This window comes from Dasypus novemcinctus, chromosome 4 (genome assembly GCF_030445035.2).
Source record: "Dasypus novemcinctus isolate mDasNov1 chromosome 4, mDasNov1.1.hap2, whole genome shotgun sequence".
In the NCBI taxonomy this organism is placed as follows: domain Eukaryota; kingdom Metazoa; phylum Chordata; class Mammalia; order Cingulata; family Dasypodidae; genus Dasypus; species Dasypus novemcinctus.
This window is the reverse complement of record NC_080676.1, coordinates 70,131,355-70,158,691: the sequence shown is the minus strand read 5'-3', so window position 1 is coordinate 70,158,691 and position 27,337 is coordinate 70,131,355. Positions and strand designations below refer to the sequence as shown.

The window sequence follows — 27,337 nt, the reverse complement described above, 5'->3', positions numbered from 1 at the left end:
TTTTCTAAATGTATATCTAAATGGTCCCACACCATTTATTTCCCCACTGATTTGCAATGCCCCTGATGTCACTGATCAAGTTTTTAGAGTTTGTGTCTTAATTTGCCAGATATTCTATGACAAATACCACAAAGTGCCTTAAATAACAGGAACTTTTTGTCTTACAGTTTTGGAGGCTAGAAGCCCCAAATCAAGGAAGGTATCAGCAGGCCATGCCTTTTCTGAAGTCTGCACTGCTCTGGTGGTGGCTTGCTGATAATCACTCTCTGCCTTTGGCATATGGCTCCACATCTGTCTTTCTCTCTTCTCTTGTGGTTTCCACTCCAGGTGCTTTTTCTTACAAGCACTCCAGTCATACTAGATTAAGGACCATTCTGATTCAACTTGGCCTCATTCAAATAGGATCTACACAGTCTTATTTAGCAGTTAGTCCACACCCACAAAACAGAGGGGTTAGGACCCCAACAGGCCTTTGTGGAGCACACTCTTCAATCTACCACAGCTGGTTTCTTGGTTCTGCAGCCTAATCCATTGGTTTGTCTATTCCGGTATAATACTCATTGTCTTCAACATTCCACCTTGTTCTTCAGAAATATTTTGTCTATTCTTGGCCCTTTGCAAGTCTATGCACATATTAGGGCCAGCAAGTCAAGTTCCATAGAAAAACCCTGCTAGAATTTCAATCAGAATTGCAGTGAATTTATAGATTAACTTGGAGAGAAATTTGATTTCTATATATTTAGTGTTCTTGTCAATAAACATTGCTCATCTTTCCTATTATTTAGTTATCTAATCTTTCAATGATGTTTTAGAATTTTTTCCATAAAAATCTTGCAGAATTTTTTTTTTTAGATTTATTTCTAGGTATCCTTGCCTTGCCTTATTTGGGTTGTTGATGCTACTGTAGATTGATATTTTTTTAAATTACATTTTCTAATTATTTATTACCAGTATATAGGCATAGAATTTACTTTTACATAATTATCTTATATACAGTAATAATTTAAATAATTTGTTTCCTCCTATTAAAACCATATACATTTTTCTGTTTTTTAATTCTTTTTTTTCTTTTTAAAACCACATACGTTTTATTTATTTATTGTTCTAGTTTTAAAAATCTTATATGCACAGGCTAAAACCTCTAAGACAATGTTGAAAAGAAATGGTGATAATGAGCATTCTTAAAACCATTTCTGATTGCAAATGGAATGCCTGTGTTTCATCAATAAATGTGATGTGGCTAACCCTAGTCATTTTGTTTTTTGGTTTTTGTTTGCATTTTTTAAAATTAGAAAGGTGTAGATTTATGGAAAAGTCACACAATAAATACAACATTCTCATATACCCCTCGCTGTTGACTCTGCACCAGGGTGGTACTTTTATTACAGTTAATGAAAGTCTCTTAATTTATTACTACTCACTATAGTCCATAGCTTACTTTAGGTGTACTTCCCTATGTATCACCCATTATTAATATCATGTAATCATATTGTATATTTGTTATACTTCATGAAAGAATATTCTTATATTTGTACGGTTAACCATAGTTCATCATCTACCACAGGGTTCACTGTGTAATACAGGCTCATGTTTTTTACAATCTATCCAAAGTGTACACTCAAGGGCTCTCAGTCTAATCACAGAGTTTTTTTGTTTTTTTTCCAAAGATTTATTTTTTATTTAATTCTCGCTCCTTCCCCCCCGCCCAGTTGTCAGCTCTCTGTATCCATTTGCTGTATGTTCTTTCTGTGACCACTTCTATCGTTATCAGCAGCACCGGGAATCTGCATTTCTTTTTGTTGCATCATCTTGTTGTGTCAGCTCTCCATGTGTGCGGTGCCATTCTTGGGCAGGCTGAACTTTCTTTCGTGCAGGATGGCTCTCCTTACCGGGTGCTCTCCTTGCGCGTGGGGCTCCCCTATGCGGGGGACACCCTTGCGTGGCAGGGCACTCCTTGCGCACATAGGCACTGCGCATGGGCCAGCTCCACACGGGTCAAGGAGGTCAAACCCCGGACCTCCCATGTGGTAGACGGACACCCTATCCATTGGGCCAAGTCCACCTCCTAATCACAGAGTTTTGTTATCTTCACCAGTCAATTTTAGAACATTTTCACTATTCCAAAAAGAAAAATCCCTTATCCACTTCTACCAACGTATTGTTAACCCTTATCATCGATATGGTCCCTTCATTGCAACTGATAAAAAAAAATTACAGTATTGCTAATACTATAACATTAGTCCATGAGTTCCACTAGTTATATTTTCCCATATATCACCATATTAACACCTTGTAATAATGACCTACATTTGTTCTATTTCATGGAAGAACATTCTTGCATTTATACTATTAGCCACATTCCTCACCCACCACTGAGTTCGCAATGTTATATAGTCCCAAGTTTATCTGTTGACTTTCCTTTTGTTGACAATTATGACCCTAGACTACCCCTTTCAGCCACTATCACATCTTTAAATCAGCATATAACACATTATATACACTATATGCACTATAATGTGTTAGCACCATATCCATTTCTAAACACTTACAACCAATCTTTAAAAAAATTTGACATACATTTGACATCAGCTCTACCTTCTCAACTCTCAGTCTACCTCCTAGTAACTATACTCCAGATTTTGACTCCATGCATTTACTCATTGTATTTAGTTGATATTAATGAGACCATACAGTATTTGCCCCTTTGTGTCTGGCTTATTTCACTCAACATAATATCTTCAAAGTTTTTCCATGTTGCCATATGTGTCTTGACTTCATTTCTTCTTATAGTTGAATAGTATTCCATTGTATGTATGTACCACATTTTGTTTATCCATTCATTGGTTGATGGGCACTTGAGTTGTTTCCATCCTTTGTCAGTTGTGAATAACATTACCATGAACATTGGTGTGCCAATGTCCATGCATGTCCCTACTTTCAGTTCTTCTGAATCTATTCCTAATAGAGGAATTGCTGGATCATACGGCAGTTCTATATTTAGCTTCCTGAGACTCCACCAAACTATCTTCCACAGAGGCTGCACCATTCTACATTCCCACCAATAGTGAAGGAGTGTTCCTATTTCTCCACATCCTCTCCAGCACTGGTAATTTTCTATTTTTTTAAACAGTGGCCATTTTATAAGAGATGAAATGATATCTCATTGTAGTTTTTTTTTCTTATACATTTACTTTATTTTTTTTTGTATTTTTTTTGAAGACACATACACCACAAAAAAGGTTACATTATAATCTCATTGTAGTTTTGATTTGCATTTCCCTCATAGTTAGTGATGTTGAATATCTTTTCATGTACTTTTTAGCCATTTGTATTTCTTCTTTGGAAAAATGTCTATTCAAATCTTTTAATGTGTTGTTAGATTCACTTAGCAAGTACTTTGTTGAGGACTTTTGCATTTATATTCATAAGAAAAATGGGTCTGTAATTTTCTGTTTTTCATAGCATCTTTATCTGGCTTTGGTATTAGAGTAATGTTGGCTTCATAGAATGAATTTGGTAGCATTCTCTCCTGTTCAGTTTGAGGAAGACTTTGAAAAATATTGGTATTAAATAATCTTTGAAAGGCTGGTAGAATCTGTGAAGCCATCTGGCCCTGGGCTTTCTTTTTTGGGTTTTTGTTTTGTTTGTTTTGTTTTTTAGTCCCTGAGATGTCTCTCCCATCTGTCTGCTTGTTGTTTTTGCTCGTTGTTTGTGCTTGTTGTCTGCTTGTTGTGTGTATGTGTGAGTTTGGGTTTTTTTGCTTATTGTCTGCTCATTGTCTCTTTTTTCTTTAGAAGGCACTGGCACCGAACCTGGCACCTCCCATGTGGGAGTTAGGTGCCCAACTACTTGAGCCACATCCGCTCCCTGCTCATTTGTTTTTGCTCACTGTCTGCTCATTGTTTGTTTGTTTTTCTTTAGGAGGCATTGGGAACTCAGCCCAGGACCTCCCATGTGGGAGATAGACATCCAATGTCTTGAGCCACCTCAAGGTTTTTTTTTGTTTTGTTTTGTTTGAAGATTTATTTATTTATTTATTTCTCTCCCCTTACCCCCCTGCCCTGGTTGTCTGTTCTCTGTGTCTATTTGCTGTGTCTTCTTTGTCCGCTTCTTTGTTGTCAGCGGCACGGGAATCTGTGTTTCTGTTTGTGTCATCTTGTTGGATCAGCTCTCCGTGTGGGCAGGTTGTACTTTCTTTCACGCTGGGCAGCTCTCCTTACGGAGCGCACTCCCTACGCGTGGGACTCTCCTATGCGGGGGACACCCTGCGTGGCAGGGCACTCCTTGCACACATCGGCACTGTGCATGGGCCAGCTCCACATGTGTCAAGGAGGCCCAGGGTTTGAAATGTGGACTTCCCATGTGGTAGATGGACGCCCTAACCACTGGGCCAAGTCCACTTTCCAACCTCAAGGTTTTTGATGTCTCATTCGATCTCTTGTGATTGGTTTGTTGAGGTCTTCTATTTCTTCTAGAGTCATTGTAAGTTGTTCTAGTGTTTCTAGAATTTGTTCATTTCATCTATGTTGTCCAGTTTGTTGCTATAGTTTTCATGGTATCCTCTTATGGTCTTTTTAATTTCTGTGGGGTCAGAAATAATGTCCCCCTCTCATTTCTGATTTTATTTATTTGCATCTTCTCTTTTTCTTTGTCAGTCTAGCTAGGGTTTATTTTTTTAAAAGATTTATTTATTTATTTTATTTCTCTTCCCTTCCCCCTCCCACCCTGGTTGTCTCTTCTCTGTGTCTATTTGCTGCGTCTTCTTTGTCCATTTCTGTTGTTGTCAGCAGCATGGGAATCTATGTTTCTTTTTGTTGCATCATCATGTTATGTCAACTCTCCGTGTATGTGGCACCATTCCTGTGCAGGCTGCACTTTCTTTTGCGCTGGGTGGCTCTCCTTATGGGACACTCTCCTTGCGCATGGGGCTCCCCTACGCAGGGGACAGCCCTGCGTGGGATGGCACTCCTTGCGCACATCAGCACGACTCATGGGCCAGCTGCACACGGATCAAGGAGGCCCGGGGTTTGAACTGCGGACCTTCCATGTGTAGATGGACACCCTAACCACTGGGCCAAGTCCGCCACCCCTAGCTAAGGTTTATTGATTTTGTTGATCTTCTTGAAGAACCAACTTTTAGTTCTATTTATTTTGTCTATTTTTTTTTGTTGTTCTCAATATAATTTATTTCTGCTCTAGTCTTTTTTTTTAATGTAAGCATTGAAGGTTATACATTTCCCTCTCAGCACTATCTTCGCTGCATCTCATAGGTTTTGATATGTTATGGTCTCATTTTCATTTATCTTGAGATACTTACTGATTTCTCTTGCAATTTCTTATTTAACCCACTGATTGTTTAAGTGTGTGTTGTTTAGCCTCCATAAATTTCTGCATTTTCCAGTCGTCTGATTTCCAGCTTCATTCCATTAGGATCAGAGAAACTACTTTAAAAAATTCAATCTTTTTGTCTATCCTACCAAAACTGATCTACACATTCAATGCAATCCCAATAAAAATCAAAACAGCCTTCTTTAAGGAACTAGAAAAACTAACTATGAAATTTATTTGGAATAAAAAGAGGCCCCGAATAGCCAAAGACATATTGAAAAAGAAAAACGAAATAGGAGGAATCACACTTCCTGACTTCAAAACATACTACAAAGCTACAGTAGTGAAAACAGCATGGTACGGGCATAAGGAGAGACACACAGACCAATGGAATCGAATTGAAAGTTCAGATATAGAACCTCATGTATATAGCCATATAATATTCGATAAAGCCACCAAACCCTCTCAACTGGGAGAGAATGGCCTATTCAACAAATGGTGCCTGGAGAACTGGATAGCCATATGTAGAAGAATGAAAGAGGATTACCATCTCACACCTTATACAAAGATCAACTCAAGATGGATCAAAGACCTAAATATAAGAGCCAAGACCATAAAGACCTTAGAAAGCAGTGTAGGGAAACATCTACAGGACCTTGTAATAGGAAATGGCTTCATGAATATCACACCAAAAGCACGAGCAGCAAAAGAACAAATAGATAAATGGGACTACCTCAAAATTAAAGCCTTCTGCACATCAAAGGAGTTTGTCAAGAAAGTAAAAAGGGAACCCACACAATGGGAGAAAATATTTGGCAACCATATATCTGATAAGAGACTTATAACTTGCATATATAAAGAACTCATAGATCTCGAAAACAAAAAGATAAACAACCCATTTAAAAAATGGGAAAAAGATTTAAACAGACACTTCTCCAAAGAAGAAATACAAATGGCTAAAAAGCACATGAAAAAATGCTCCAAATCCCTAGCTATCAGGGAAATGCAAATCAAAACTACAATGAGATACCATCTTACTCCCATAAGATTGGCAGCCATGAAAAAAACAGTAGAATACAAATGCTGGAGAGGATGTGAAGAAAGGGGAACACTCATCCGTTGCTGGTGGGAATGCAGAAGGATCCAACCATTCTGGAGGACAGTTTGGCAGTTTCTCAAAAAATTATCCATAGATTTGCCATATGACCCAGCAATACCACTGCTGGGTATATACCCATCAGATCTGAAAACAAGGACACAAACCGATATATGTACACCAATGTTCATAGCAGCATTGTTCACCATCGCCAAAAGTTGGAATCAATCCAAAAGTCCATCAACAGATGAGTGGATCAATAAAATGTGGTATATACACACAATGGAATACTACTCAGCTGTAAGAACCAATACACTACAATCGCACGTGATAACATGGATGAACCTTGAGAATCTTATGTTAAGTGAAGCAACCCAGGCATTGAAGGACAAATACTATATGACCTCAATGATATGAAATAAGTTAACTGCCTCAGAGAGCTAGAGTCTGGAAAAGTGGCTTACAGGAAATCGGGGGGTGGAGGAAGGATGTGAGTTAACGTCTGTAGGGGTGGAATCTGTGATGAGCTGGGGGTAAGTATGAGCACAAAGAAGGGACAAAATGGGGGCAAGGGGTTACCTTCGGGTGGGGTTTTCTAGGTTTGAGGGGGGCTGGGGATGGGAAGAGGGGTAATATGGTCCAAGAAATAGGTGGGAGGGAGGGGCAACATACAAACATGGGAGAGTGCCAGAAGTTCGTTGAGAACTAAATGTTGAGTAAAACGTATCAAAGTATAAGTAGGAGGGTCACTTGATTAGGACGCTCAGGGGGTATGGTCTGATGCGGGACGGGCTCCGGAGGGAATAGCTGAAGGCTCATTTTGCCAAGGTGGGTTCTACCATTGGGTGGGGTGGACCTATATCCTGGGGAAGACTAATGCCATCGAATAGAGAGAACTGTATCTCTCGTGAGAAAGGACGGCTCCCAGGGCATTAGATTGGCAGGCGTTGTGGGCCCTAAGGGGAGGGGAAAATGGACGTGCAATGGATAGAACAAAGGTAAATAAGGGGGCAAAAGAGGAGTTATGTGAGAGTACACGAGGATGAATATAAAACAGCTAATATTACACCAAAAACATATAGGGGACGACAGACTAATAATGAAAACCACAAGACAAAACATAGGATAACTAAAAAATTTAGAAAACTGTACAACCTAAAGTATGGACCACATAGTAAGCACAAATGTTACCTTGTTTGAAAACTATAGTTTTGGAATCTGTACATCAGTTTCAGGAAATATGATATGAATAAGTTAAAAGATTATTGCTGTGGAAGGGAAAAGGTTTTATGGTGGATCTGGGGAAATACTGTATATTGTATATATGAATTTTGGTGATCTAAGACTCTTCTGAAGCTGACATTATGTTGGGATTCACTTTACGGGAAGTTTTGGATCACAGAGTGGTTCAACAATGGCAGCGGAGGAATACTGATATGGGATGTTATTGACAGGATATATATGGTTGACAGGGAGTTATACAGGGCATATGCCCAGGGTATATGGTAATGTCTATATATACTCATAGTGGAAACAATTAAAAACAACAGCTGGGGGGGTACTGGGCTCCTGGCTGGGGGGTCACTGTTGTGGGCCCTGGGAGAGCAGTGGCAATCCTCCAGGTGCAACGGCAAGAACCAGGAAGGAAGGAGGGCCCAACAGTGGGCTCTTGATACTAATGGCTACACTTTTGAGCCTATGCACCTGCAATAAGAACAAGGCCTAGAGTAGCATTGTGCCTGGGGGTTTCCTCCTGACAGCCTTCATGTTACTCAAATGTGGCCACTCTCACAGCCAAACTCCGAGTGTAGATGTGATGCATTCCCCCCAGTGTGGGACACGACAGCCGGGGATGAGCCTCCCTGGCACCGAGGGATCACTACCACATACCAGCTGAAGAAGCAACTAGAAAATGACCTTGAATTAAAGATTCAATGCGGAACAGCAGAATATACCTGTCTACATATAATAACATAACTTCGGGAAGCAGTTTGACCTAATGTAAGGGGGAAATGGAAAGGAGAAATGAGATTATAAGGCTGTGAGTCTCTAAAAAAGAGTCTGGAGGTTGTCAGAAGGAATACCCCTATGTACAACTGAACAGAGTCTAAGAGACAGATAGGGTGGATACAACCCCAGGTATTGGTTCTTTTGAGGGATAAAGAGACCCACGGGTTCTATGGTCATGGCAGAAGGGGTTCACTGCCATGACAGATGGCCCTTCTTTGGAGCTGGTGTTTCTGCGTGATGGAAATGGACTCAGAGGGGATCTCTTTTCACAAGACTTGCATGCTACTTTATTGGAATTGTAGTTGGTGCTGAGTTTAAGATATATGTAGGGGATTTGAATCTCTGGACTGATAATATGACACCCAGGCCCAGAGCCTCAACAGACTTCAGCTCCTACAGTTTGACTTATTGGACTTACTCCACTCAGCTAACATGGAGTTGAAGAAGGTCAACCACCACAACATGGAGCCTAGAGTGTCTACAACTAGAAGCGGGAAGAGTGCATCCAGTACCCATGTGGAACCTAAGCCCTCACTTGACATAGGTGTGCAATGGACACAACCAATCCAGTGTCCACAGAGAAAATGTGGAATGGGTGTGGGAACGGTAGCCATGGGGGCTGCTGGGTGTGGGGAACAGGAGGAAGAGATGAGATGTGGAGGCGTTTTCGGGACGTGGAGTTGTCCTGGATAGTGCTTCACGGACAATTACGGGACACTGTAGATCCCCCCAGGGCCCACTGGATGGAACGTGAGAGAGTCTGGGCTATGATGTGGACCATTGACTATGGGGTGCAGTGATGCTCAGAGATGAACTTACCAGGTGCAATGGATGTATCACGATGATGGGAGAGAGTGTTGCTGTGGGGGGAGTGGGGGGCGGGGGCGGTGGGGTTGAATGGGACCTCATATTTTTTTTTAATGTAATTAAAAAATAATAATAATAAATAAATATTTAAAAATAAAAATAAAAAAAAATAAAAAATAGCAAATGAAATAAAAAAAAAAATTCAATCTTTTTCAATGTATTGAGACCTGTTTTGTGACCCAACATGTAGGTTATCCTGAGAAATGATTCATGAGCTCTTCAGAAGAATGGTATCCTGCTGTTTGGGGGTACACTGTTTTGAATATGTCTGTTCATTTATCAAGTTATTCAAATTCTCTATTTCCTTATTGATCTTCTGTTTAGATGTTCTATTGTTGAAGTGAGTGGTGTATTGAAGTCTCCAACTGTTATTGTAGAGGTATCTCTTTCTCCTTTCCGTTTTGTCAGTATTTGCTCATGTATTTTTGGGCACACTGATTAGGTGCACAGACATTTATGATTGTTATTTCTTCCTGGTGGATTGCTCCTTTTATTAATATATAATGTCCTTCTTTGTCTATTATAAGAGCTCTGCATTTAAAGTCTATTTTATCCAATATTTGTGTAGCTACCCCAGCTTTTTGTTGTTGTTTTGTTGTTGCATGCATGGAATATGTTTTTCCAGTCTTTCACTTTCAACCTGTTTGTATCCTTGAGCCTAGGGTTTTGCAGACAGCATATAAATGGCTCATACTTTTTTAACCATTCTTCCTGTCTGTGCCTTTTCACTGGGGAGTTAATACATTAGCATTCAATGTTATTACTGTGAAGGCAGTACCTACTTCACCCATTTTGTCCTTTGGCTTTTATATGTCACATCTTATTTTCATCACTCTTTTTACACTTTTAGTTACTTTTACTAGTAATCTTCATTTCTAGACTCTCTTCTAAGCTTCTCTCTCCTGTCTTTTCCTTTCAGGCTGCAGAATTCCCTTTAGTATTTCTTGTAGGGCCATTCTTTTGGTAATGAATTCTCTCAGTTTTTGTTTAGTGGATACTCGTCCATTTGAAGGATAATTTTGCTTGAATTCTTGGCTGACAGTTTTTCTCTTTCAGTACCTTAAATATATCATACTACTGCCTTCTTGCCTCTGTTGTTTCTGATGAGAAATCAGCACTTAGTCTTGTTGAGCATCCCTTGTATGTGATGAATCACTTTTCTCTTGGTGCTTTCAATATTCTCTCTTTGAGTATTTTCAGTAGTCTGTCTTTGGTATTTGACATTCTGATTAGTATGTATCTTGGAGTAGGTCTATTTGGATTTATTTAGACTAGAGTACATTGTGCTTCTTGGACATGTGTACCTATGTCTTTCAAATAAATTGGGAAAGTTTTGATCATTATTTCCTCAAATATTCCTTCTGTCCCTATTCCTGTTTCTTCTTCTGGGACATCCATGATGCATATGTTTGTGCACCTTGTGCTGTCATTCTTTTCTCTATCTGTTCTGTCTGTTCAGTTTTGGAAACCCTGTCTTCTACCTTGCTTATTCTTTCTTCGGCCTCTTCAAATATGCTATTGTATGCCTCTAGTGTATTTTTTAAAAATATATTTTTATTGTAGAAGTTGTGAACTTACAAAACAATCATACACATGTGTAAAACTCCCATACAACAACCCTTCACTAACACACCACACTGTTGTGGAACATTCCTTACAGATTATGAGATAATATCACCAGACCATTACCACTAGCTATAGTCCATAGTGTACATTTGGAATATTTTTTTCATATTCCCCTATTATTAACACAGAACATCTTTGGCACTGATGCAAGGATTTTACCGTATAGTCCATAGGTTACATTAATTGTATTTTTCCCATGCTTTTCCACATTCTCACTCCCCTGCAATAGTGACATATATGTGTTCTAATTCACAGAAAGACATTCTTAGATTTGTACTATCAACCACAATTCTCATTCACCTCTGGGTTCAGTTACTCTGTCCCTAGATTATTCTCTAGCTTTCTTTCAATTTCCACCCCTAGACTACCCTTTTCAGAAACAATCCCATTTATAAACCAGCTGCTACTTGCTATAATGTGTTACCATCAACTCTATTTCTACACTTTTACAGCCAAGTTAATTAAAACTTCTATATACATTAAGCATTAGTACTCCTTCAAAGCCCACCTCTTATCTCCTAATAACCTATACTCTTGATTTTAACTCCATCCATTTTTTCTTATTATTTAGTTCATATTAATAAGACCATGCAATATTTGTTCTTTTGTATCTGGCTTATTTCAGTTAGCATAATGTCTTCAATATTCATCCATGTTTTCATATGTGTCCCAATTTCATTTCTTTTTACTTCAGCATAGTATTCTGTCATATGTATATACCACATTTTATTTATCCATTCATTGGTTGGTGGACACTTGGGTTGTTTCCATCTTTGGGCATTTATGAATAATACCACTATGAAATTAGTGTGCAGATGTCTGTTCATGTCAGTTTTCAGTTTTTCTGAATATATTGCAAGTAGGGGAATTGCTGGATCATATAGCAGTTCTATATTTAGCTTCTTGAGGAACTGCCAAACTGTCTTCCACAGATGCTGCTCCATTTTACATTCTCACCAACAGTGAAGGAGTGTTCCTATTTCTCCACATCCTCTCCAGCACTTATCATTTCCTGTTTTTTAAAATAATGGCTATTTTCCCTCTTTAGATAAATGTCTATTTAAGTCTTTTGTCCATTTTGCTTGTTCTTTTATTCTTGCATTGTATGATCTCTTCATACAGAATGGAAATCAAATTCTTATCAGATATGTGGTTTCCAAATATTTTCTCCCACTGAGTGGGTTGCGTTTTTCACCTTCTTGCCAAATTCCTTCGAGTCACAAAAGTGTTTATTTTGAGGAAGTCCTATTTATCCATGTTTTCTTTCATTGCTCATACTTTTGGTGTAAGGTTTAAGAATGTACCTCCTACCACCAGGTCTTGAAGATGTTTTCCTACATTTTCTTTTAGGAGCTTTATGGTTTTAGCTTTTATAGTTAGGTCTTTGATCCATTATGAATTAATTTTTGTATTTGTATGTGTGAAATAGGGGTCCTCTTTCTTTCGGCTATGCATATCCAGTTCTCCCAGAACCATCTGTTGACTAGACTGTTCTTTCCCAGATGGGTGGGTTTGACAGCCTTGTCAAAAATCACTTGACCATAGATGTGAGGGTCTGTTTCTGAACCGTCAATTTGGTTCCATTGATCTATGTGTCATTCTTTAAGCCAGTACATTCTGTTTTTACCACTGTAACTAGGTAATATGATTTAAAATCTGGAAGTGAGTGTCCTTCAACTTTTCTTTTCCTCTCACTATTCGGGGTCTCTTACCCTTCCAGATAAATTTGATAATTATGTTTTCCATTTGTTTAAAAAATGCTGGTGGAATTATTATCAGGATTGCATTGAATCTTTATATCAATTTGAGTAGAATTGACATCTTAATGATATTAAGTCTTCCAATCCATGAGCATGGAATGTTCTTCCCATTACTAAGTCTTCTAAACTTTCTTTTAGCAGTGCATTGTAGTTTCTGAATACACCTACTTTACACCTTGGTTAAGTTTATTCGTAAATATTTGATTCTTTCAGTATTCAAAATTGTAAATGGAATTTTTTTCCTGACTTCCTCCTCAGATTGTGCATTACTAGTTTATAGAAGCTCCACTGATTTTTGCATATCAATCTTGTATCCTGACACTCTGCTGAAATATTTTATTAGCTCTTGCAGTTTTATTGTAGATTTTTTGGGACTTTCTAGGTATAGGATCATATAATCGGCCAACAGTGAAAGTTTTACTTCTTTCCATATGATTTGGATGTTTTTATTTCTTTTTCTTGTGTGATTATTCTAGCTAGAACTTCTAGCAGTATGTTGAATAATGGTGGTGACAGTGGGTATCCTTGTCTTGTTCCCAATCTCAACAGGAAAGCTTTCAAACTTTCAGCATTGAGTATAATGTTAGCTGTGGACTTTTTCATATATGGCTTTTATTATGTTGCATTAGTGTCATATATGGCCTTTATTATGTTGAGAAAGTTTCCTGAGTTTTCTAATATTTCTATCAAGAAAGGATGCTTTATTTTGTCACATGACTTTTCTGTGTCAATTGATAAGATCACGTGATTTTTCTTCTTTGATTTATTAATGTGGTGTATTATGCTGATTGATTTTCTTATGTTGAACCACCCTTGCATGCCTGGTACAAAACCCACTTGATCAGGATGAGTAATTCTTTTAATGTGCAGTTGAATTCGATTAGCAAGTATTTTGTTGAGGATTTTTACATCTGTATTTATTAGTGAAATGAGTCTGTTAATTTTCTTTTTTCATAATATCTTTATTTGGCTTTGGTATTAGGGTGATATTGGCTTCATAGAATGAGTTTGGTAGTATTCCTTCTTGCTCAATTTTTTGGGAAGAGCTTGAGTAAGATTGGTATTAAATCTTCTTTGAATGCTTGGTAGAACTCACCTGCCATCTGGTCCTGGGCTTTACATTTTGGGGAGTTGTTTGATGACTGTTTCATTCTCTTTACTTGTGTTTGGCTTGTTGAGGTCTTCTATTTCTTCTAGGGTCAGTAGAGTTATTTGTTCATATGTTCCTAGGAATTTCTCTATTTTATCTACATTATCTAGTTTGTTGGTGTATAGTTGTCCATAGTATCCTTTTATGATTTCTTTTATTTCTGTGGGGTCAGTTTTTTCATTTTTAAATTTTATTTATTTGCATCTTCTCTCTTTTTTTGTTTGTCAATTTTGTTAATCCTCTCAAAGAACTGACTTTTGGTTTTGTTAATTCTCTCTATTGTTTTGTTTTTGTTCTTAATTTCATTTATTTCTGCTCTGATCTTTGTTATTTAATTCCTTCTACTTGCTTTGGGAATAGTTTGTTGTTCTTTTCCTATTTCCTCCAGGTGTGTAATTAGGTCATGGATTTTAGCTCTTTCTTCTTTTTTAATGCAAGCATTGAGGGCTATAATTTTCCCTCTCAGCATTGCCTTCTTTGCATCCCATAAGTTCTGATATGTTGTGTTCTCATTTTCATTCATCTTGAGATATTTATTGATTTTTCTCATAATTTCTTGGTTGACCCACTGATTAAGAGTGTGTTGGTTAATCGCCATATATTTGTAAATTTCCCGATTTTCTACTTCTTGTTGATTTCCAACTTTATTCCATTATGATCAGAGAAAGTGCTTTGTATGATTTTGATCTTGTTGAATTTATTGAGAGCTGCTTTGTGACCCAACATAATACTATCCTGGAGAAAGATCCATGAGCCCTTGAGAAGAATGTATGTGCTGTTGTTTTGAGGTGCAGTGTTCCATATATGTCTATTAGGTTTAGTCCATTTATCATATTATTCAAGTCCTCTGTTTCTTTATTGTTTCTGTACCCAGATGTTCTATCCAATGCTGAGAGTGTATATTGAAGTCTCCAACTATTATTGTAGAGATATCATTTCTCCCTTCAGTTTTGTAATTTTTGCCTTATGTATCTTTGGGCATCCTGGTTAGGTGCATACACATTTATGATTGTTATTTCTTCCTGGTGAATTGCCACATTTATTAATAAATAATTTCCTTTTTGTCTCTAATAGTTTTCTTTTACAGTCTGTTTCATCTGATATAAGTATAGGTACTCCAGTTTGTTTATTTTTTTTGTTTTTGCTTTTGGTTACTGCATTCATGGAATATCTTTCTCCAGACTTTCACTTTCAATCTATTGGTATTTTGGGTCTAAGGTGATTCTCTTGTGGACAGCATATAGATGGCTCCTATTTTCTTACCCTTCCAGTGTATTTTTAATTTCATTCATTGTGCCTTTCATTCCCATGAGAGCTGTTATTTTTCTTTGCATGCTTTCAAATTCTTTGCTAGTACCCATTGTCTTCTTAATATCCTTGATATTTTTAGGGCTCTCTTTGAATTTATTAAGGACTTTGTTTGGACATCTGTAATTAGTTGGCTTATGTCCTGTATCTTGTCTGGACGTTTAGTTTGTTCATTTAGGCCATATCTTTCTGTTTCTTAGTATAGCTTATAATTTTTTTGATGGTGTCCCAGCATCTGATTTACTTGATGTCCATTTATTCTCGGCTGTTTCTCTGTTTAGCCTGTGATTTTCTTATTGGTTGGCTTCTTGCTAAAGCTCCTCTTTGATACTTGGTTCAACTTAGTATTATTTTTTTTGTTTTCTTTTTCTTTTGTATTTTTTCAACTTATTTTGAACTTTTAAAATAGCTTGTGATTAACAAATCAGAATTTTTAAGCTCTTATTAATCTGATTTTTACCCTGAATATATAGTTCAGATTTCAAGATTGCACTATTTATGCACTTACTTCATCTCTAGGAGAAAGCTTCCTTTCCCCTGTTCCTCCTCTAGGAATGTTAATCTGTTTTGTTTTTTGATTTGCCTCTACATAAGTTTAATAGTCCATTCATTTTCTGTAGCTGCTATTACCTGAAGGCTAATTTTGGTAGGGGTGTCTTCCTGGAGATAACCTTCCCAGATCAGATTTCCCCACGAAAACAGACCCAGGGACCCAGAAAGGGGGTGAAAATCCATACTAATGGGGAGGAGACCCTAAAGGCTGCCAAACTTCTCCTATGACTCCCTGAATCTTTGCTTTCCCGACATACCCAGCAGGTGGCGCTGTTCACACCTCTGACAGCCCAAGGTGTTGCTGTGCCTTTAATTCTCAGCTGATTTAGCCTCTGTCCCGGGTGTGGTTGCGACGGAGGCCACCAGCATCGCTGGGATGAAACTTGTCATATTCCAGACCCTTGGATTTGAGTTCTCTAATCAATCACCACCACCTGTGCTGGGCTCTCCGAGGTGGACAGGATGAATCTGCCATGCTGCCCCGAGACAGTGTTCAAACTGTGCCGGACTTCCACCCCTGCTGGGCGTGGGGGCCTGCGCAGGGGCCACAGGTGGGTCTCCAACCTGATCCCTGCCCTCCTGGGAATCTACTGTGCTTCTCAATTAACCCTGCTTCCACTCCTGCCGGTGGCAGAGCTACAACAAAGGCTCCTGGCTTCTTGCTGGCTTACATGGGTTTAAGATTTTACCTGTACTTAGAGTTGGAATCCAGCTAGCCCAATTTGCTAACCACCACCCATCGTCGGTGCCGGGACCCCTCCCCTCCCCTGCTTTTGGAAACGGAGCTTTTATTTCCATTTCCATTTCCATTTCCATTTCCATTTCCATTTCCATTTCCGCTCCTGAGGCGGCCTGCCGCGCGAGCGGGGGATGGGCACCCCGCCTCCACCAGGTGGAGCGATCTACGCAGATCTTCACGGCAGACTGTAATCTTCTATTCTTCCCTGGATGGTGTTTGGTGTTCTTCTCGTCTCCACAGCCCCCAAACTTTTGATTTAGATAGCTCATGACTGAATCTTAGAGCTCCCTACTCTGCCGTCATCTTGGATCTAACCCTAGTTTTTAAAGTGTTTTTTTAATTGATGAGTAGGTGTTAAATTTTATCAAATGTTTTTATCTTTATTTACTGAGAAACTTAAGTTTTCCTCCTTCAATGTGTTAACGTAGTGAATAAATCTACAGATTCTTTTTTCTTTTAAGTCTATAGATTTTTAAAAGTAAATGCATTCTTGTGTTCCCGTGGTAAACCAAGGATGGCCAGGAGTTTAAAAAAATACATTGCTTGATTCAGGTTGCTAATATTTTGTTTAGAACTTTTATTCTCTGTTTATGAGTGAGATTTGCTTGTAAATTTATTTTTTATTTTTATTTTTATTTTTTGAGGTACCAGGACTGGGGATTGAACCCGGGATCTCATGAGTGGGAAGCTGGTGCTCAACCACTTAGCCACATCAGCTCTCTTGAATTGTTTTTTTTCATTTGTTTGCTTGTTTTTTTTTTAGGAGGCACGGGGAACCAAACCGGGGACCTCCCATGTGGGAAGCAGACACTCAATTACTTGAGACATCCACTCCCCTGCTTGTAAATTTTTATAAAACAATATATTCGACTGGTTTCTGCAAACAGATTATGCCAACTGCATAAAATCAGAGGGAGGGGACAATCTCTCAGGAATAGTTCGGAAAAAAAATGAGATGATCTGTACTTTGTTTTTAACTCCTCTGTAAAACTATTTTGGCCTGGTGTTGTGCATGCGTACTTGTTGTCCAATGCCGCATAACAAACATCCCAATCTCAGTAGCTTGAAACACTAATATTTATTACCCCCCAAGTTTCTGAGTGTCAGAATCTTGGGAGTGGCTTAGCTGGGTGCCTCTGGCTCAGGGTCTCTCATGAACTTGTCATCAAGACGTCAGCTGGACTGCAGTCATCTGAAGGCTTGACTGAGGCAGGAGAATCTGCTTAAAATGGCCCCTTCATATGGTTGTTGGCAGTTTCTTTCTGGTCATTGGCAGGAGACCTCAGGTCCTTGGCACGTGAACCTCTCCGTAGGGTTACTTGAGTGTCTTCACTACATGGCAGCTGGGTACCCCCAGAGCAAGTGATCCAAGAGAAAGATACCAAGGCAGATGCCAAAAGGTCTTTAAGGTCTATCCTTGGAAGTTGCACTTCATCATTTCCATAGTATCTTACTGGTTTATACAGGACAGCCCTATCCATTGAGGAAGGGCACTACACAAGAGCATGAATACTAGTTGGTGAGGGTCATTGGGGGCCATTTTGGAGCCTGGCTACCACAGTATGTGTGTGTGTTGATTTTAAATTTTATTTTATTTTGTAAATATATATTATTAGAGAAGTTGTAGGTTTACAGAAAAATCATGCATAAAATACAGAATTCTCATATACCATCCGATTAGTAACATCTTGCATTCGTGTGGTACATTCGTTACAATTTATGAAAGTACATTTTTATAATTTTGCTATTAACCATAGTCCATCATTTACAGTAGGGTTCAGTGTGTTGTACAGTCCTATCGGGGTTTATTTTTAACTACTGATTTAAGTTTTTTCAGTAGTTTGAGAGCTATTCAATTTTCTTTTTCCTTTTGTTAAATTATATTTTTGACGAAATTGCCCATTTTGCCTCTAAGTTTTCAAATTTATTAGCCAAAAGTTGCTCATTGTGTTTTTATTTTGCTTTAAAATCTGTTTCATCCCTATTATTGTTTATAGCCATATCCCTTTCTCCCTTATTAATCTTGCAATGTAAAATGTCTATTTTATTATCAAAAAAACCTTTGGTTTTTGTTTGCATCTCTCCATTGTATCATTGTTTTCTCTTTCACTTGTTTTCAGCTTTTATTACTCCCTTTCTTCTGTTTTCTTTGAGTTTATTTAGTTGTTTTTTATCCCCGACATTTTAAGTTGTCAATTTTCATCCTTTCTTCTTTTTAGCATATAAGTTTCCTGAAAGCACTGCTTTAGTAGTAGTTCCCATGTTTTAAGGTATGATATTATTTTTAATTCTCCGTTATTATTCACTCTGTATTTTCTCTTTTCCATTATGATTTTTTTGAACCATGGATTATTTACAAGTGTGCTTTTTATTCTGATGCTTTTTAAACCTATTATTAATTTCTAACTTAATAGTGGTCTGTATATCCCAATTCATGAAAAAATTTTGAGACTTATTTTATGGCCTAGTGCATAATCAAATTTTGTTCCTTATGTGCTTGAGAAAATTATATTCTTTTCTAAATTGAGTTCAGGATATTATATATATCCATTACATGAAGCTTAATTGTGTTGTTCTATTGTATTGTTCTGTAAACTTACTGATCAATTAATTACTGAGAAAAGTTTGATTTTGTGGATTTGTCAATTACCCCTTATAATTCTTTCAATTTGTATAAACATGTATATATAATGTATATATTATATTATTAGGCACATATTTAAGATTATTAAAATTTCCTAGTGAATTTAACCTTTTATAATTATGTATAATTATATATTTTTAAAGATTTATTTTATTTATTTCTCCACACCCCCTCATTGGTGGAATTCAACATTTGCTCTCTGTGTCTGTTCATTGTGTGTTTTCTGTGTCTACTTGTCTTCTTTTTAGGAGGCACCAGGAATTGGACCCAGGACCATCCCATGTGGTAGGGAGGTGCCTAATCACTTGAGCCACTTCTACTCCCTGCTTGTTGTGTCTCTCATTGTGTTATCTTATTGCATCAGCTCACTGTCTTGCTCATTTTCTTTTGGAGGCACTGGAAACCGATCCTGGGACTTCCCATGTAGTAGGTGGGTGCCCAGCTCTTGAGCCACATCCACTTTACTCACTTTATCTCTTTAGTTTCACTTTAGTTGTATCTTTTATAAGCAACATATAACTGAATTTTTCTAAATTTTATCTAGTTAATATCTTTCTGTTAATAAGCAAAATTGATTTATTTACATTTATTTTAGCTGGTTACATTTTATTATTACTACTAAGTTATTTTGTGTTTTTTAATACCCATTCTTTCTTTGATTTTTTCCTCTTCCTTTCATGCCCTCTCATGGATTGATAAAGTTTAAATCTTTCATTCTCTCTCTCTCTTTCTCTTTATTTCTTTCCTGGCTTGGAAGTTGTATATTGGATTTTTGAAAAATTATTATTCTTTTAGTCATTATCTTTTATTTTTGTAACATACATAATAAAATTTCCAATGATGTTTAAAGTATTCAGTCTTTCTTTTCTCTTTCCAAACATGGATTTTACTGTGTCTTAACTACCGGTCAAATATACCAACTACCATCCTTAATTTCTTGTTATTTAACTATGGTTGGACAATCCTTGGTTGAAATAAAGGTTTTTTTTTTTTAGTAGTTACACTTAATTTCCTGAGGTATTCTGTATTTCTGATCACATTATTAGATTGACCCATATGGAATTTCTGATATTCATCTCTTTTTGACCTAAAAACAGCAGTTGCCAGTGGTTTAACTTAAAAGTTCTAGCACTATTTATAGTACTTTTAATACTTACATTTGTAACTTTAAATTTCACCTTTATACCTTGTTCCATTAACTACAGACATTCTCTATTAACACCACACTCTGTGAGTAATTAGTGTGCTCTCCTGTTCCTTCCACTTCCCAGCTGCTGTCAGGATTGATGATTTATATATTCTTTCTGCTCTTACCATAATTTTTTGATTGCTCAAAAATTGAAAGTCAGTAAAAAGGGTTTCACATTATTGTTTCTTTATAAATATTGTTTATTATAGTGTCAAGTAGTATACTATAATTGCATTTCTTTTCTAGCACTTCTCTAGAATTTCTAGGAACTACTCTGGAATGGCTGCTCTCTTGGCCTCTTCTCCAGCTATTTCCTGGAGCTGTTCTTTGCTGCTTTCTTTCCTTGCTTTCCTGTTTCTAAAACTCCATGCCATCCTCTTTCTCTTTTACTCCCTCATTTATAACTTCTTAGGAAAAGAGATACAGAAGATAAATTTTCTAAGTCTTTGCTTGCAAATTTCTTTATCCTTTATTCTTCTTTTATATTTGATTGCTAGTTTGGCTGGGAATAGAATTCTAAATCCAAATTATCTTCTAGCTCCAAGGTTGCTGGTAAGAATTTGCTGTCATTCTTTATAGGTGACCTCTCCTTCCTTTTTTGGAAGACTTCTGGAATGTCTCTATTTTCTTGGTATTCTGATTTCAGTATGATGTGCTGTCTATTGCTTTTTATTTCATTCACTCTGATGGGCACTTCCAGGGTCTCTGGAGATGTGTGTCTTTAAGTTTTGTGACATTCTCTTATTGTTTCTTTGACAATTTTCTGTCCTCTTTTAAAATATTTATTTCTTTTCTTTACTTTCATCTTTTAAATCTATCTCTCTTTTCTACTTTCTGAGAGACTCCTCAACTCTATCTTCCAACCCTTTAAATAAAATTTTAACTTCTGCACTTGTATTTTTAATTTCTGATGTCATTGTTCCTTTTTATAGAATATTATTTTTGGTTTTGGGTGCAAGTTATTTTTGGATTATTCTTGGGATACTGAAGTTTTTAAAGTTTTTAGTTTTTAAAGTTCCTTTTGTTTTCTACATGTTTAATCTGGAACTTTTGTTGTTATTTGCTTGCTTACTTGCTTGCTTCCTTTAAACCCTTGGTTGTTGGTTAATATTTTGGAAGTTCATGCAGTAAAAACTTCCGGGAGCTTTGTGCATATGGGCAACAGTTATCGACAGGCAAGCTTTTAGGGTACTGGGGTACAAGCTGAGGGTTATTCCAGGAACCTCTATAAGCCAGGATGCTTATTGAGGGTTGTTTTCTCTAGGACCTTCTAATTTCTTTAAAGAACTCTTTTGTTTTCCTGGGGATGGAAGTAGGAGTGACTATTCCATACCATAACATTCAAATGAGCCCTGATTTTTATTCCAATATCTCACACTGGTCCTATATTTTACCCAGAGAAATCAATTTTCAAGCCTCTCCATGGTTCTATTTGGAAGCTGGGATCTCTCTATTCATACTCAGCTGTGACTTGCTCTCCTCCACTTTAATGCCCCTGCAGCTGCTCTGTTTCATAGGCTTACTGGAATCTCCAGTCCATTGATGACTCACTCCTCTCAGGCACCCTGTGACTTGTAAGTTTATATCATTTTAATCCCCTCGCTACCATCTCGTGGGGTTCCCTGGGTGGGAAAAGAGATAATTGGATGTGATCAGTTTGCATGCTTAGCTAAATGTCCATCCACTGTCATTCTTCAGGTTTCCAGCTCTGGATATTTTCTTGACTTCTTCCCCTGGCCAAATTGGGCCTTCCTTGCCCTGGGTTCCTCTCGCCCTGGGGGCTGCCACCATTACGACACTCTTCCCATATGGTGGTGTAATTGGCTTCTCTTTCTGGAGCCACTGCAGGTAAGGCTCTGCTGGCGTTGGACTGGCCAGGTCTGTTTTGGGAGAAGTCATTCTGGGCTTCCCAGCTTTTAAAAATCACTATTACTACCAGGGTGTGCCAAAGGCGGGAAATTCCTGGGCTCACTACCCAGCAGCTGCTCGCACCTTCATCAGGCAGCTGGAATGTTACAAGGTGATTCTATCAACATCATAAAGAAACAGACATTAATTGACTCCAGTGGCTGGATCCTGAGTCCTGAGATGTCTAGGAGAAAAAAAAACAGTTGTCAGCCTCTGCCCAGTGACACCCTTTTCTATTCCCTTTGCGTGGGAGTCAAATGCTTCAAGATGCGTCCTGGTTTTTATCGACCCAGCGCCTATAATGATGTTTCCAAGTCTATCTGACATCTCCCTTGGGAGGGTTCTGTGTTCCAGCTGCTGCCATATTCAACCAACCTTTGTTAAACAGCTAATATATGCCTGTCGCTGGGAGGTCAATTTTCTTTACCCTCACAACAACCCTGGAAGATAGGTAACATTACCCCACTTTACAGATGGGAAGCCTGAGGTCCAGAGTGGGATGGGAACATAGCTCAGGTCATGACTGGCAGAGCTGTCTATGAGCGGAAGTCTCCCAGCTTCTGGCCTAGAGCCTGACTAAGCCCTCCGCCCCCATTGCTTCCCCTGGTGTGGACAGGGTCAGCTGCCCGACCCAGGCACATGCTAAGCGGGAAGGCATAATTGCCAGGAGGGTACTCATGTTTGTGACTAGCCAGCCTGTCCCAGGGGTTCTGGTCCCTCACCCTCAAGCCTAGTGGGGCCCCTGAGAGCTGAGCATTACTTTCAGGGAGTGTGGCTACTGAGAAAGAGAAAAGAAGAAGGAATAAAGATAAAAGGATATGAAAGAAAAAAGAATGGGGAGGGAGGTAAGGTGGGAGAGAAAGTAGGTAAGAGAGAGGTAGAAATCTAAGTGCAGGAGGGACCTGGAGTCCACCGGAGGTGTCCTGGGCAGTGGGAACAGCAGAGAGTTGGACTCAGAAGATGTGGGTCTTAGCTTTGCCACATACTGTGCCTTTATTTTCTAGAACCCCAGTCTCCCCATCCAAACTGGGCTGTCATGAGAGTCAAGTAGGTGCCTTGTAGGCTGAAGCTGGGAGCAGTTCCACTGGTGGGTGGTGCACTGGGGAGGCAGGTCCATTGCCTCCAGCACCCAGGCTGTACTCCTTTGTGCCAGGCTACTCTTGGGACCAAACGATGTCAATGGAGGATGCAGAGAGAGAGAGAAAGTATTAGGATGGAGGTGTTCAAGACAGGCCTCTCCCACATCACAGGCTACAGAGCCCAGAGCCTCCTACTCTATCCTCCTGACCTTCCCAGCAGGGAGCACCAGACTAGGCCTGTCAGAGCCCCTGTAATGCAGCTGCATTCCTGCTTGGTGAGAAGGGACTAACAGGGGGAATGGGGATTCCTTCTTGGCTCCAAACCCTTTATGTTTGCACTTTATGTTCCCAGTGACATCAAAGGAGAAATGAAAATATCAGAATTTTGAAGTTGTTTTTTAATTTTAATTTTGTACTTTAAGCTATGGCCTCAGTTCAAATTCTTGTAATTTGATTTGTAGGGCAGGTGTAGGGGAGATGGGATCGGTGGAATTCTGATGACCACTCAGCTTCGGGAATGGAATTGCTCTAGTAAGTTACTGGTCAGCAAGCTGCCTGGGGGCATTGAGGAAGATCACAGTTTTGTTCAGGGGTGAGCTTCGAGAGCTCCCTGGGTATGTAGCAGCCCCCTGCTTACCATGACCTTCCCACTACCCAGTACACCTTTGTGGTCTATCTAAATTAACTCTTGGATACTGGGAGATCTATGATTATTTTCAGTGATGATGAAAACATCAGGGCTCAATTTAGGATGAGTCTTCTCTGGTCGGAGCTGACAAAAGAAGGTCAAGGGCTGCCTTGAAAGGTAGTGAGCCTCTCATACAGAGGCAATCTGCAGAGGCTGGCTCCTTCCTGGAAAAGAAAGCAAAGGGGAAAAAACCCACAAAAACCAACCAGGCTTTCTTGGTACCATGCTTTGTGCAAGTGCTTCTTTCTTCTTCTTATAAATCTTTCCCCTTTTATGCCAGATAGGCTTTCTTGCTCAGCTTTCAAGGATCCATTCAAATATAATCCTTTCCCCAGGCAGAGTTAGGGTTGTTCCGTGTGGTGGGCAGAGTAACCACCCAAGATGTCCACGTTCTTGTCCCCAGAACCTGTGACTATGTCAATTTATGTGGAAAAAGGGACTCCACAGGAGGTGGTTCAGTTAAGGATTTTGAGATGGGGAGAAGTACTCTGGATTATCTGGATGGGCCCAATGCACAAGGGCCCTGGTAAGTGAAAAAAAGGAGGCAGGAGGTTAGCACCAGAGAAAGATTTGCAGCTGCGACACTGGTGGCTTTGAAGATGGTGGAAGGGCCCATGAGCCAAAGGACTGCAAGCGACTTCCAGAAGCTGAAAAAAGGAGGGGCACAGATTCTCCCCTGGAGCCTCCAAAGGAACCAGTTCTGCCAACACCTTGGTTTTAGCCCAGCAAGACCTATTTTGTACTAGTAGACACGAGAACTGTAAGGTAACAAACTTGCGTTGTTTAAGCCACTAAGTTTGTTGTAAGCTGTAAAGCAAACACAAGAAACTAATGGTTTCCTATTTCCATACCTCGATTACAGTGTCTAGCACATTTCACTGTAGGTCTTTATGTTCTAATCTCCTTAACTGGGATCCTTGGAATGAAAGCTGTGTATTAATTAGTTTTCCCCCATGGTGCTGGTACGGGGATCGGCACATAGTCGGTGCTCAGAGTTAGCACCTCCTGAATGGATGAATGTGTAATACATAAGTCATTTACCCAGAATGGGACCTGACAGAGATTAGTTTCTTTTTTTTTTTAATATAATTTTTTATTGTTTTTTTTTTAAAGATACTTAGATCACAAAAAATGTTACATTAAAAAATATACAAGGTTCCCATATACCCCACACCCCACACACCCACTTCTCCCACATCAACTTCTTTCATCATTGTGGCACATTCATTGCATTTGGTGAATACATTTTGGAGCACTGCTGCTCTGCGTGGATTATAGTTTACATTGTAGTATACACTCTCCCCCTGTACTTTCAGTGGGTTATGGCAGGATATATAATGTCTAGCATCTGTCCCTGCAGTACCATTGAGGATAGCTCCAAACCCCGAAAATGCCCCCACATCACATCTCTTCTTTCTTCTGCCTGCCCTCAGCAACTACTGTGGCCACTTTCTCCACATCAATGCTATATTTCTTCCATTACTAGTCATAATAGTTCTATAGTAGAATACCAGTAAGTCCACTCTAATCCATGTTTTATTCCTCCATCCTGTGGACCCTGGGATGGCAATGTTCACTCCACCTCTATATTGAGAGTGGGCATAGATCCCACATGGCTGATAGACGCAATTCTCTTGCTTGTAGTTGTAGGCACTCTTGGTTCCCTGGTGTGGTTGACCATCTTCACCTCCTTGTTAGCTGACCTGGATAAGTCCAACGAACTGGAGAATAGGTGTTGCAACTCTGCTGAGGCTCAGGGCCCAGCTGGCACATGGCCAGTCCAGAGCTTCACGTCTCCTGAGTATACACCAACCCCAGCACCAACCACAGGTTCAGTAAAAGTGATAGAAGAGGGATGTGTACAAAGGTCACATCTGAGTCCAACTCCATCACACTCAGGAACAGAAATTAAAAAGTAGGGCCCACTGACAAGGCACTAAACTCCAGAATCATCTGCCATGACTGAAGATCCTGTGTGTCTCTCTAGCCCTCAGGAATACCAGTACTTAGGGTTGCATCTACTTTGGCTGTCTCTGGGATCCTGCTGAGGCATGCATAAGTGTGACCCCTCACCCCATGACCTCCTGACTCCTCTTTGAAAACTCTTAGCCATATAAACTCATTCGTCTTTACCGTTTCCCCCTTTTAGTCAAGGTCTTTTTCTAGCTAATCACTGGTCAGTGATTGGTAGTCATCCCTCGGTGCCAGGGAGGCTCATTCCCGGGAGTCACGTCCCACACTGGAAGGAAGGCAATGCATCCACATGCTGAGTTTGGCTAGAAAGTGGCCACATTCGAGCGGCATGGAGGCTCCCAGGATGCAACTCCCAGGCACCCTGCAGCCCCAGGCCCAGTTGAAATCTCAGGCACACAGGCTCACAAGCATAGTCATCAGCACCGAGTACTCATCACCTGACCATCCTTCCTCACTGGTCCTTGCCCTTGCACTTGGGGGATTGTTGCTGTTCTCCTGGGGAATGTGACAGATCTCCCCTGGCTAGGAGCTCAGCACTCCCTCAGTTGTCATTTGTAACTGTAACTACTATGAAAATACCCAACGAATATCTGCACATTTTTATATACCCTATATACATGCCCTAGATAACTCCCTCCCAACCATGTGTCCCCCATCAATAACACCCCAGACCAGCATTCCTTCCCTGCCATAGCTGAACCCCTCTGTGGTCCAAAACTTCTTAAAAAATGTAGCCTATTATATTGCCAAATTCAATTAAAAGGAAAATGAAATAGTAATGATAGGTTTAAAGATTAGAAAAAATATGGAATGCTTCATGAATTTGTGCGTCATCCTTGTGCAGGGGCCGTGCTAATTTTCTCTGTATTGTTCCAATTTTAGTATATGTGCTGCTGAAGCAAGTACAGAGGTTAGTTTCTAAACATGCTGTGCTATAGGGGTTTCTTTGACCTCGCTACCTTTAAAAGAGTTAAATATTCTTCTTCCTTATTTAGTTTTGGAAAATCAGTTTTCCACAAATATTTAACTATGAGCCACAAGGTGCCAATGATTGCTGTCTCTGAGCAAAGTGTGGCCTTCCTGTCTGAGTCTCTGATGCTTAGATCTGGTGAGAAAGGGTGTGTGGACAGGCCATCTTTTAGACCTCTAGCAGGAGGGTGATTTGAAATGTGCTCTTCAACTTGACTGCCATGTTCAGTCCTGGGGAGCTGTAATTAATCAAGTGGAGAGAATTCAATAGAAAAGAATGAAGTTGGAAAGTAGGGAGGAGTGAGTCCACCAGTCATGTGGAAACTGGTTAAAAGAACCGGGTGTTCAACCTGGAAAAGAGGTGATTCTAGGGTACTGTTTCCTATGTTTAACCAGTTAAAGAGCTGGCATGGGGAAGAGCGAGGAGATTTGTTCCATGTGGTTCCAAGG

General features: G+C 39.3%; 1 protein-coding gene and 1 non-coding gene across 2 annotated transcripts in view; one reads left to right on the top strand and one right to left on the bottom strand.

Annotated features, from left to right (window-relative positions):
• The first annotated feature begins 15,989 nt into the window (after window positions 1-15,989).
• LRRC15 (leucine rich repeat containing 15) overlaps window positions 15,990-27,337 on the top strand; it is a 40,854-nt gene continuing 29,506 nt past the window's right edge. Inside the window, exon 1 of the mRNA XM_058295553.2 lies at window positions 15,990-16,248. The gene's annotated coding sequence lies outside the window, so the exon portion shown is untranslated. The remainder of the gene's footprint in view (window positions 16,249-27,337) is intronic.
• On the bottom strand, window positions 26,718-26,824 carry LOC111760865 (U6 spliceosomal RNA). Its single transcript, XR_002794443.1, has one exon. It is a non-coding gene; the product is annotated as a U6 spliceosomal RNA (small nuclear RNA).